The sequence below is a fragment of the Neovison vison genome, chromosome 7 (genome assembly GCF_020171115.1).
Source record: "Neovison vison isolate M4711 chromosome 7, ASM_NN_V1, whole genome shotgun sequence".
In the NCBI taxonomy this organism is placed as follows: Eukaryota; Metazoa; Chordata; class Mammalia; order Carnivora; family Mustelidae; genus Neogale; species Neogale vison.
Window position 1 is genome coordinate 119,910,741 of NC_058097.1, and position 11,626 is coordinate 119,922,366.

General features: G+C 40.0%; 1 pseudogene; it reads right to left on the bottom strand.

Moving 5' to 3' along the window:
• Positions 1-4,083: 4,083 nt before the first annotated feature.
• On the bottom strand, positions 4,084-5,644 carry LOC122914056 (annotated as a pseudogene).
• Positions 5,645-11,626: the final 5,982 nt, after the last annotated feature.

Sequence of the window (11,626 nt, forward strand, 5' to 3'; positions counted from 1 at the left end):
AGTTTCAAAGCTGTGAGGGACATCTCCTCTTCTCCAGTCTTCCCAAGATGAAAATCAAGGCATTGCAGTTTTCAGGATAATGCTGAATAACTCCGGATAAAACTGAGTAACACTGGATAATTCACCAACAGATCCACAGCCAGGACTCATCGCTTCTAATTGTATATCCACTGCTCTTTTCTGCATACTAAGCAACTCTGTCCTTTACTGAGTCATTTGTTATATTACTAGCTATGACCTCAGCATTTTTTTTTCTTCCACAGTTGCCCTTGGTCCTAAGATATAGATATCATTCTTCTTTAGTTGTGCTAATGGGCTATAAATGCCATCACTGCACCCAAATCTTCCATCTTGGGTTCATCTTCGCATTCTCTTTCCTTTTTAAGCTCTGTCTTCTTTTCCCAGATGGCAGTGAGTAGTAGTGGTGATGTATGCTAACCAGTTCCAGTTTATTTATCCCTTCTCAATATTTTATATTTTACTTATTTATCTATTTATTTTTAAGGTTTTTATTTATTTATTTGATATATATATAGAGAGAGATCACAAGTAGGCAGAGAGGCAGGCAGAGAGAGAGGGGGAAAGCAGGCTCCCTGCTGAGCAGAGAGCCTGATGCGGGGTTTGATCCCAGGACCCTGAGATCATGACCTCAGATGAAGGCAGAGGCTTAACCCACTGAGCCACCCAGATGCCCCTCAATATTTTATCTTTATCGATATCCAACTTTAATATTATAAAAATCCTTTCTTGCATACTTTCTAAATACTTAAGACCTAGCATTTAAAAATATATATATATAGAAAGCCTTTCTCTCCTCCTATTTCCTCCACTCTCTTCCAGACTCTGCTTTATGATGAATCTCTAACTTCAGTGGTTGAACATCAGTGGTGATTTCTATTGTAGACTCTATCTTGTCCCTGTAGTTTGCCTCAAAGCCATCCTTTTTTATGGTAGGATTTCAAAAGTACAAGGTTCTAAATCATCATGTGTTTGATATGACAATTAATATAAATTAAAATTAGGTCTATAAGTGCCCAGGCTGTAACTTTTTCCATTTTGTTCTCCTGTTCTCTTCCAATAGGAGATAGGTCTTTGAATGAGAAGAAGGGGGAAGAAATATGAGATCAGTAAACCACGTTTGATTTATTGGCTGGTGTGTGATGCACAAATCACCACAACCCATAGATGGAGGGAATGTCATCTTGGGAAAGGAACATATATCTGTCACTGCTCTCTCTCTCCTAGCTGGGTCCTGGGCTTCTTCTGGGGGTTTAACCCTATAATTCTATAATTTCATAAGGTTTCATAATATCCCAAGATAGATTCTCTTAGTTAGATGAGTGGGTAATGGTGATAATATTTACTTATGTACAATGAAAAATGGAGAGCAGAGCAGAAACATCAGGAGCTGCCTTTTTCCTGATGCTCAAAAAACTGAGATTCTGGGAACCAGAAGGGAAGTTGAAATCATGGTCAACAAAACACTTGATAAGTCTTGGAGATTTGTGTGTGGAAGCCTATCAGGGACAAATGAGATCAGCAGGAATGTGCCATTTGCTGGATGGTTGTCAGAAAGCTGTTCAGTGGTGGGTAATACACATCACACAAACCTTAGTCAATGGTGTCTCAGAACTGTGTTGTCTTTATTTTCCCTATCAGTTTGCATAACATAAGTTCCTAACTCACTGATTCATATTTCTCTTTTCTACCTTCTTTTACTCCCTCTGCATGACCCTCGGCCAGTGAGCCGTCTGAGTGCAGTCTGTCGTGTCTGTGCGAAGCCTAATTGGACAGAATGCTAATGTGTCCAGGGCGCTACTATGTTTGGACAAAATGGGCCAGAACTTGATTTTATAGGTCTGCATATGTTGGAAATGTGTGTGTGTGTGTGTGTGTGCGCGCGCGCGTGTGCGTGTGCTGCAGGACGGGCTGCAAGCCTTTGATAACAAATAGAATAATACTGTTTATATTCACATGGGGGAAGACTTGACTATCAGAACTGAGCTCTTCACAGCGTAATTACAACTTGCTGAGTGCTGTGGCTCTGGTGAACAATGAAGATATAATCAGTGCACCTATTTGTCCTCCTGAATTCCAGCTGCTAAAGCAATTTCTTTTTCACAGAACTGACAATTTTGCGGTTCTTGTGAAAATCCACCGTTTCCCCCCCTTGAAATCCTGTGAAATGGAGCTCGCCAGAGGAAACACTATGAAAGCAGCCTGGTTCCTGCATCATCTCCATGAAATTAGGCAGATCATATTTCCAGCACTGCTATCCTGATTGCATGTTTGTTTAAAATGACAGTTGATGTTGTGTATCTCTTTCATTAGGGAGGCTCAACGATCTTGACATTATTAACTAACTGCAGTACTTGCTGCATATAAACAACAATCCACAGAGACATCTCAGACAGTACTTGAAGAAAAATAAAGCTCTTTAAATGTGAGGAACCAATGGCAGGATCTCGGCCATGTTTGCTGTCTGGCAGGTGCATTGTTAGCCATTCAGGAGTAAGTAATTTCCCAGGAGGCCTAAATACCAAGATTCAGAGGGCAAACATTGACATCTGGGTTCAAGCACTTAAAGTGGCCAAATCAAGTGGAGAGGAAACTGGGGACTTCTGTAGAATGGAAGCCGGAGTAGAGCCAATTGACTCTCTTTCCCCTCATTCTTTGAGCCATGGCTGCATGAGCACTTTATGTTGGATACTGAACCATATACAGGCAGGAATTTTGAATTGCATAGGCACACTAAAGCCTTGATTCTCAAGGATCAGAGTTTGGTGGGCTGGGAGACTTAGATATGATGTTGGTGCTTTTAGGGTCTATGTAGCCTTTGCTCCATAGGGAAACTTCCCCTTTAATATCCAGGATACCCCCCATTAAATGTCTTTACACTCACCTTTCTTTCTCAGTCAGGCTCATTTGTGGCTCTTCCCTCAGGACCTGAAGTTCTTGCCTTCTCTTTCTTGCATTGACCCAAGAACCTGCTGGGCTGACTGTGAGAATATTCCAGCAAGGCCTCTGCTCCTGCTTAGCTCTTGCCTTGCCATCTTTCTGCTCAACTCCTTCCTACGCCTATCCATCCCATCTAGTTCCTAGCCTTGGGCCTGGTATTGGTCTACACACATCCCTCTTTACCCCTCACCTTCTGGCCCCCTGCACATTTGTAGGGTTTCCCTCAGAAGATCACAAAGGTGCTATATCCTTAAAAAGTTGATCCCAAATTAATTCTTTGCTGACCTCATGCTGTTCACTGTGGTTCCATCTGGGTCTATCCTGGCATACCTCCAACCTCCAGTTGTATTCCTATGTTAAGAATGGAATCAACGGGGGCACCTGGGTGGCTTAGTGGGTTGAAGCCTCTGCCTTTGGCTCAGGTCATGATCCCAGGGTCCTGGGATCCAGCCCCGCATCGGGCTCCCTGCTCAGCAGGGAACCTGTTTCTTCCTCTCTCTCTGCCTGCCTCTCTGCCTACTTGTAATCTCTGTCTGTCAAATAAATAAATAAAATCTTTAAAAAAAAAAGAATGGAATCAATGGCAGGGCAATAATGACTCATATGTGAAGAAAGAGATGAGGTAAAGGAGTAAAATTATGCTTAGGTCTATCAAATAGAAGGACTGATTTGGGAATTTCAAAATTATTGCTTTAACTTCCCTTTCTCCCTTCTTCCTCTTCCCCAGAGAAGTCACTAATTTCACCTTGTTGATCCTTCTCCAGAATGGGAGTGGAAGGGTGGGAAGAGTATTCTTGTTCAATCATACACTCCATGGAAGCAGAAAGTTTATTATAGATAAATGGATTCAAGATAGGGCAGATTTAAACATAATTACATTGACCACCACTGCTGGCTTGAATGCACACTTTACTAAGCTGCACAGAATGCTGTTTGAAAGTCAACATTGGACCAAGAAAGTTCAATTTCAGAAAGAATGCATTATATTATCAGTTCACCCTGGAAATAGTAGTGTTCATCACCATGTAAGGGGATTGTCTTCTTATTTGCCCAGGATAGTCTCAATTTACATCCAAATCCTGGATTAATTATTAATATCATCTCCCTTCACTGTCAAAAGTATTCTTTTTTTTTTTTTTGAGAAGGAGCACGCTTTATTGGAGACAGAGCACTGCATGGGACCAACAGGTGAAGGCGGCCTGGGGGGCATCCTACATGCTCAAAAAAGTACACAAGGAGGTTTTGCTAGTAAGAAAGATCAACTGGAACATGGGTTCCTCTGGGCAACTTCCCCAACCTCATCCCTTCAAGGGGTCAGAACAACCCTGACCACTTCCTTGAAGGCAGCTGTGGTCTGCTAGAGATATAGTCCCTCAGGGGTGCCTTCTTGTTTTTTATAAAGAACATTTTCTTTAGATTTCTTGAAGTCTTCATTTGTTACTTTCATTCTGCGTTCTCTCAAGGCCATCAGACCAGCTTCTGTACAGATTGCCTTGATATCAGCACCCGAGAGGTCATCTTTAGCCATGATCAAGTCGTCCAGGGTCACATCATCGGCCAGCGTCATCCTGCTTGTGTGGATTTGAAAGATGCGCTTCTTAGTCTTCTCGTCGGGCAGGGGAAACTCAATCTTCCTGTCGATGCGACCTGGTCTGATAAGAGCTGGATCCAAAGTCTCTATTCGGTTTGTGGCCATGATAACTTTCACGTCACCCCTCGAATCAAATCCATCCAACTGGTTCAGCAGCTCCAGCATTGTTCGCTGAATTTCTCTCTCACCACCAGAATTTTTGTTCCAATGGCATCAATTTCATCAATAAACACGATGGATGGTGCGTGTTCTTCTGCAACTCGAAACAATTCCCGAACGAGTTTGGGCCCGTCACCTAGGTACTTCTGAATAAGTTCCGAGCCAACCACTCTCAAGAAAGTGGCTGAGGTTTGGTTTGCTACTGCTTTGGCTAATAAGGTTTTACCTGTGCCAGGTGGACCATAGAGAATGACCCCCTTCGGGGGCTTTATACCCATCTCTTCATAATACTCAGGATGAGTGAGAGGAAGCTCCACAGATTCCTTAATTTCCTGGATTTGGTTGTCCAACCCCCCAATATCAGCATAGGTTTCCTGGGGCGCCTTTTCTACCTTCATCACTGTGACCAAGGGATCTGTGTCGTCCATAAGCACCCCTATGACGGCATGCACCTTGTGGTTGAGCAGGACGGAGCAGCCCGGTTCCAGCAGATCCTTGTCTACAAAGGAAAGAATGCTGACGTAGTGTTCGGAGCCCACAGATGTAGACACGATGGCGTGATTGTCATCAATGATCTCTTCCAAGGTTCCTACTGACATTGGGGTCCCTCTCAGGTCATCCACCTTAGACCTTTCCTCCTCTTGCTTTTCTTCTAAAGGCTTCATTTGTTCCTGATTTCTAATGAATTCTTCCTCCATGAGAAGATAGTCTTTAATTCTCTCTAACTTCAATAATTTTAACCGGCACTGAGTATGGGGTGTCACCAGTGGCAGCTTGCTGGCAGCATCTGGTCCCTTTGTTTTCTTCTTCTTTTTCCCCACCCGAGTTGGTACAGGAGGTTCATATTTCTTTTTCTTGTCCTTGTCATCCTTCTTGCCACCTCCAGGGCCATGACCACCACTCTGACTCTGACCCATCTTGCTTCGGCCGCTCGAACCACCGGAAGTGCATCCACCAAGGCTGTCAAAAGTATTCTGATTTGGATGACAAATTATATGATCATCTTACCTATAGGTTCCTTGGTGCTTTTGATTGTTTCAAACCCCAGAGAAACCCACTTGCAAGAGTGGTAGGAATTAGAAAAAGTCAAAAAGTTAAGGGAATATTTCTATATCTGAATGAAGAAAAGTTTGGGAAGTGAGTTTGGAAAGAGAACAAGTAAACAACAAGAATATATAACCAGACAAAATTCTGGGGATAGAAAAGAAGTGATGAAAATTAGGAGGCTCCAAGGAAATGATGCTTAGAAAAAACCCTCAGAAGTGACAGGAAGTAGGGAAAACTCCTTTCATGGCTACTATTCTTGGGTAGAAAAAGAGTAATCATTGGCTTTAGGGATTTGGACATCAAGATGTTTATTAATCAAGAAACTTTGATCTTTCTTCTTAGACCCTTATCTCTTTCATTCTCATGAGGGTCTATATGGGTAAAAGATCAACCAAGTCCTTTGTCAAAGAAAGTGATGACATATTCTTTTTGTTTTCCAAAGTGCTCTTGTGGGAATCGTCAATTTCTTGAACAAGAATGCTGAGCAGGTGCTTGATTAGACAAGGGAAACCCACCATCTGCCATAGGCCCTTTGTCCTTCTGGAAAGTTACTGAAGTGCAGTATATCAAAACTATACACAAACAAAAATCAATTGCTCAAGATTCCAGCTCTGACCACAAAGTCAATAAGAATGACAGGGATAAATTTGTTCTTCCCTTAAATGCTCTTAGAACACAAAATGGAACAAAGCTCAAATATGGAGATAGGTGTAGAGGAACATTAGAAAATTGAGAATAAAGAAGAAATGAGAAAACCCAAAAGAGGAAGATATGGTCAAGGAAAGAAAAGAAATAGAACAAGGATATATATATATATGAAATTACCAGAAAATAATATAATAAAATAATAATATATAATATTATATATATATGAAATTACCAGAAAATAATATAATAAAATAATAATATATAATATTATATATATATGAAATTACCAGAAAATAATATAATAAAATAATAATATATAATATTTTATATATATATATATATGAAATTACCAGAAAAAATGGATCCCTTCTTCTTCCCTGAAACATTGTATAAGCTATTTTTCTGTAACTTTTCCATGTACTTTAAGGGTAGAGCAGGATAAAAGAGCTACTGCTAATAGCTCTGTTATATTTGCCAGAATGTGGGAGATGAGGAGATTATAGTCCTATATAAAAGGGTGCAGAATCAGCACATTCAGGCAAAGTAACGATGATGAAGTTAAAAAATAGTAATAATCTGAGGGGTTTGAAGTGGCAGGGGGGTGGGAGGTTGGGGTACCAGGTGGTGGGTATTACAGAGGGCACGGCTTGCATGGAGCACTGGGTGTGGTGAAAAAATAATGAATACTGTTTTTCTGAAAATAAATAAATTGGAAAAAATAGTAATAAGAGCTAATTCTTTTTTTTTTTTTTTTTTTTGACAGAGAGAGATCACAAGTAGGCAGAGAGGCAGGCAGAGAGAGAGGAGGAAGCAGGCTCCCTGCTTAGCAGAGAGCCCGATGCGGGACTCGATCCCAGGACCCTGAGATCATGACCTGAGCCGAAGGCAGCGGCTTAACCCACTGAGCCACCCAGGCGCCCTATAAGAGCTAATTCTTAATCTTAAGATGTGTTAGGCATTTTCTGAACTGTATTATGTTTATTAATTCATTTAATTTTTATAATTATTCTATGGGATAAATATTGTTATTATTGTTATTTTACAGACAAATAAACTGAGGCACAGAGTGGCTAAGTTCATTGTTCAAGTCACACAATCCAGTAAGTGGCAGACTTGTGATTTAGGACAACTTACTGGGACTGGAGATAAAGGAAGTTTTCGGTTACATATAAGGTTCAATTAATGAAGTGAGAAGTATTGTGGAAAATTTCCAGGGGCTAAATATAGTAACAAGACACCTCAATCTCACATGTTTGTTCAAAAAAGAAAACCAAATCTGAGGATTGTGAGTAAAGTAAATGGGTTTCCAGATGTAAGTCCTCAAGATATGTTAATGATTAATTCAATCTACCCCTTTAATATTTGTTTATATATATATATATATTTAATAAGTGTATTATTATTGTAGCCTTTTTTTTACAAGAATCCTTGGCAGCTATTTAGCATGGGGATTGGAGATGTAGAGGATTGGTCAGATAGTAATATTTTATGAAACTAATTATCTAGAGAAGATAGAGAAGATAGCAAAAATGACAGGGATGCATAAGGAGAAGAATCTGTGCCTTGCAGAATGGAGGATATTCACCTAAGCTCTAGCAACAAGACCACAGAGCAAAATCAGGGCATCAAATTATAGCAAAATTCTTTGAAGTTAAGGTGATCACTTTTTTTTTTTAAGATTTTTATTTATTTATTTGATAGACAGAGAGAGATCACAAGTAGGCAGAGAGAGAGAGGGGGAAGCAGGCTCCCCGCTGAGCATAGAGCCCGATGTGGGGCTCGATCCCAGGACCCTGAGATCATGACCCGAGCTGAAGGCAGAGGCTTAAACCACTGAGCCACCCAGGCGCCCCAAGGTGATCACTTTTTGTCCTGACTTTCTATTGCCTTTGTTTATCACTAGTAAGGCAGTTATTAAGTGTCTCTCCCCTCAAGACATTTATAATCTATCTGGGAAGACTGGATTTACATAAAGTATAGATATTAATATTCAATCCAAGTAGACCATAGACTTTGCAAGGATAAGGACAATATCATCTCAAATAAAAGAAAATACAACTAAAAAGTGGCCAAGAAGACATTTATTATCTCACAGAGCAAAGAGTCCAAAGACAGGTTGTGCCTATGTTTATTAATTAATTAATTTAATTAATTAATTTTCTTGTTCAAAGTTATGCTAGAATTCCAGGATCCATGTTCCTGTGGTTTTCTTGGCTTTTTTTCTCCTGGTTGCAAGATGGCTTCTGCAGTCCCATGAATAATAGAAAATGCCAATCTCCAGAGTCAGAAAAGAAAATATCTGTATCTTTGTTTCCTCTTTAAGAGTTTGGCCCTTCCAAGAAGTTTTGCAATTTATTTATCCTCATCAATGATAGGTCAAGGTTGCCTCATATGCCCATGACTAAACCGATAGCTTGGCGAGGCAGAATGAAGTTGCTGTGATCCGCTTAGACCAGCAGGTCTCAAATCGTAGATCATAAAGGGGCTCTCCGATATCCTTTCGGGGGTCAGCAAAGTCAAACTATTTTTGTCATAATACTAAGAAATTAATGTTCCTTTTGACTGTGTAGTTATTGGCACTGATAGTGCAAAAGCAAAGGTAGCATCCTAGTGCCAACAAAGACAAAGTCACCAAGTGAAAGTAAAGTCATTGAAGGAAAAGTGAGCCACGTTTCTGGATATGGCAAGTCATTTTGGGGGTGGGACGGGTGTTCCTGGGGACAGGGAGGGTGCAGCCCTTCACCAGTTGGGCATGTTCATATTTTTGTGAATTCAATACTATGTATGATAGTAACTTCTATAAAACAGACAAACAAAAAAGACAAAGTCACCAAATGTGACTCCACAAGCTCATTGTAAAGAAAAATGCCAGTTTCACTTAAAAATGTCCTTGATGAAGCAGTAAAATGACTAATTTCATTAAACGTGGCCTTTAAATACTTATTTTTTATTCTGTGTGACAGAATCGGAATTACACATAAACCACTTCTGTTACATTCTGAAGTATGATGGTTGTCTTGAGGCGAAAACACTTGTGCGCTTATTTGAGTCGTAAGATCAATTATCCATTTTTTTTTGTTTGTATAACACCATTTTTAGTTGAAAGAACAACAAGACAAACTATGGTTATTTGCACTTGACAGAAACCTTCCCAAAAATGAATGAAGTGAGTCACTTCATGAAAGAACAATTGACATTATTTCTTACGAATGATAAAATTTGAGTTTTTGGATGAAAATTAGAGTTTTGGAAAAACCGTTATTAGCTACCATTAGCTTTACAGTTTTCCAACACTTAAAAACTTTTTTTAATAAAATTAGTGGTGACAGTAATAAATGCATTTTGGTGGGGTTTTTTGGATATCATATAGTAAAATAAGTCAACATTTGGAAGATCTGCATAATTTAGTGAATTGATATTTTCCAAATGACCGAGGCATGCTGTTAAAAAATCATACATGGGTAAATGATCCATTCAAGGAACCAGATAAATCAATGGACTTTAGTGCAATAAAATATGAAAAGGTCATCACTCGGTTTAAGATTCCACATTACAACTAAATTTTAAAAAATCACCACTTGCAAGTTTTAGACTCTCAAAGAAGAATATCCACAATTATCTGAAAAGGAAATAGTCCCCTCTTTCTAATTACATACCTGTGTAATTAAAGGCTACATTTTCTTCACATACTTCAACCAAAACAAATATCACAACAGATTGAATGTGGAAACAGAGATGGAAATCCAGCTGTCCTCTCTTAAGCCATACATTAAAGAGATTTACAAAATTGTAAAGGAATGCCACTTGCCTCATCAAATTCTTTTGGCACATGTAGTAATTTTTTATTAAAAATATGTTATTTACATTAGTGTGTACTTGGTTTATTATTTTTTAGAACGAATTTACAAACAAGTACTTCAAAATTTCTCAATTTTAAATTTTAATATGGTAAATATCAGTAGACATAATATACATCAGCAAAACTCCCTGAGGAATACAATTATTCTGAAGAGTATAAATAGATCCTGAGACCAAAAAAGTTTGGGAAATCCTGGTTTAAAGAAACCGGATTTATTCCTGGGTTTGGAAGAGACACAGTCTGCCTGTATGCAAGTGGCTACCTGACTTCTGAAAAAAAACAGGCAGAGGCTGGGTGGTGACCCAGGGTTTACCACAGGGATCACCCTGAGAGGAATGGAAGGAGGAAGAATCAGCTACTCTTTCAAGGAGAGAGGCCCATGACAAGTTCTCTTGACCGGAAATGTGCTCCCTTGTTTTCCTATCTGAAACGACCTACTCATCCCTCAACACCCCGCTCCAAAGTTTGATATTCTATGAAGTCATCCCTGGGTCCCCCAGGAAGAATTAATTATCTCCTTTTCCACCATACCTTTTTTTTTTTTTTTAAAGATTTTATTTATTTATTTGACACAGAGAGAGAGAGGTCACAAGTAGGCAGAGGGGCAGGCAGAGAGAGGGGGGAAGCAGGCTCCCTGCTGAGCAGAGAGCCTGATGATGCGATGCGGGGCTCGATCCCAGAACCCTGGGATCATGACCTGAGCCGAAGGCAGAGGGTTAACCCGCTGAGCCATGCAGGTGCCCTACACCATAGCTTTTTATTTACATTTATGTTACAGTCCCCGTTATGATGGATCAGGCTTTGCTGTTTCCACGTTTCCCAGACCATGGTGGGAGCTCCCACAGGGCAGACAGAGGCTTTGCCTTTATTCTTCAGGGTGTGGGCAGCCCCTAGCGAAGTAGTGGCACACGCCGTATGTCCCTCAATAGCTCAGAATTCAGTGAAAGAATGACATCAGCATTTCAGGTCTAAGTCTCTGGGCTACCTGTGTCACCAAGTCTTCACTGACTGCAAGGTTCACCCCATTTATTCATTCTCCTTTCTTTTTTGACTCTTCTTTACCTTTAGCCAGAGTCAAACCTTTCATCTGGTGCTCTGTGATCCTGCGTCTCACCAAGGGCCCAGCTGCTGAATAATCATTACCAATTAGGATACACAGGTATTGTCATTTAGCATAAGTTTTCACGAAGTAGTATTCTGTCCATACTAAGTAGTTAGTGATCCATGTGGGTACACTAGAAGGGGGGTGTTTTTCAAATGGCGAATCAATTAACCAATTAACTAGTGTTTAATGAACCCCTATGCCATACCTAACACTAGTGATGTGGGGTGGAGAGTGAGAAGAAAGAGAAAGAAATGAATTA